Source organism: Acomys russatus, chromosome 25 (assembly GCF_903995435.1).
Source record: "Acomys russatus chromosome 25, mAcoRus1.1, whole genome shotgun sequence".
Taxonomy (NCBI): Eukaryota; Metazoa; Chordata; class Mammalia; order Rodentia; family Muridae; genus Acomys; species Acomys russatus.
In genome coordinates this window covers 49,190,028-49,191,529 of record NC_067161.1, presented here as the reverse complement: position 1 = coordinate 49,191,529, position 1,502 = coordinate 49,190,028, and the positions used below count along the sequence as shown (strand labels likewise).

General features: G+C 49.3%; 1 non-coding gene across 1 annotated transcript; it reads left to right on the top strand.

The window, feature by feature from the left end:
- Nucleotides 1-1,008: 1,008 nt before the first annotated feature.
- LOC127208857 (small nucleolar RNA SNORA48) lies at nucleotides 1,009-1,151 on the top strand. The gene has a single exon (XR_007833128.1). It is a non-coding gene; the product is annotated as a small nucleolar RNA SNORA48 (small nucleolar RNA).
- Nucleotides 1,152-1,502: the final 351 nt, after the last annotated feature.

Sequence of the window (1,502 nt, the reverse complement as noted above, 5' to 3'; positions counted from 1 at the left end):
ACAGAACCAAGGCAGCACAAAAGCGATACCAGAAAATGGAAACCATAGAGTTGGGCTAAAGGGTGGACTACATAGCACGTAAAGAAGGAGGAAGACGGCCCTAGAAGTTCCTGGAAAAGCTTAGCATCGAGGGCCTTGGCTCAAGGACAACTGATTGCAATGCCAGACTTGCATAGCAAGTGCGATCATTAGAAAGTCAAATGCTGATTACCTATTGGATGAAGGCAGTGTTTGTTTTTAAAGATGTAGTGATGGCGTTTTTAGTCTACAAAAATAATTTTTCTCTTAGTGCTGTACATAGAAATACTTGCATATTAAAGGCTATAATGTTTAGGCTAGGGGTATATCCCAGTGATAGAACATACGTGTGGCATGCCAGAAGCTCTGGGAATATAGTGTCTGGGGTTTGCCTCAGGATATTATGGGAGACAGTATAGCAAAGGGTTTGTTGATGAACTGTTGGGGTGGAGTGATGGGAACACCTATCTCTCTAATTTTTGCGTACGTTGGAAATTTCTTATAACCTAAAATTGCGAATTAATCTCCTGTTGCCACCACTTCTACTTGGAAGACAGGATTTAAAAGAAAAATGGGTCCTGTGGGTGCTGCAGCCTCCAGGTGGGGCCCAGTAGATGACAAGGGAGGCTTCCATACCGCTTAATAGTAAGAGAGTGCCCATGTCCGCTGGCATTCTGTGTGACACAAAATAGAGGCTCCTAACCAACTAATAGAACCTCAGAATGGGCCCAGAGCAGGGTGGAGAATGCTTTCCGTATCTTTACAGAAGTTCCCTTGGGTGCTGGTGGCCCGGCACCTCCTCGTAGTGTCAGTGAGAAGGTTGGCTATGCCAGAGATCATGTGTGTTTCCAATAGGTCCAAAAACTGCATAAAAATGCTTGCTGCTGTGCAATAAAATAGACCTGAGCCTTGGTGCTGGTCTCTGGAGTCTGTTTTCTGGGTTTGTGACTCTGCCTCCCTCATCCTTTCCTGGATCCTGGTTCCCAAGGGAACCACCTGGCAATGGGTAAAGACACCTCGTTGGTGGTGGTGTTCTCATATCAGTCAGGGGCAGAGCAGATGGCAGCCCTTTGTTCATCCTAGCTGTACGCCTGGCTTGGTGGCCAAAGCTGTATTATGCCCAGGGCTCATAAAAATCAAGTCAAATCAAATCCAGGCAGCTCAGTGCAGGAGGAGGAAGACAGAGACCTGTGGACCGCCATGCCACCCAAAGACCCGACCTCTGGCGCATGGCACAGGTAAGCCGTAGACACCTGCCTGCCACCGGGCCATGCAACAGCCCAGAAGGAGGATGTCAGGGGCCTGCTGGCCATGTGGCCAGCCTGCATTGGGAGCCATGACAGTATGCAAGTACGTAGTGGTCAGATGGGAGAGAAAGAAAAGTACAGCGGCTTGAGCACCATGAAGAGGGGTGGAAAGGGAGCCTCAAGGGTGGAGAGGAGTAGCCTGTTGTGAGTGGCCACCCTTGCCACCTGGGGGCACGG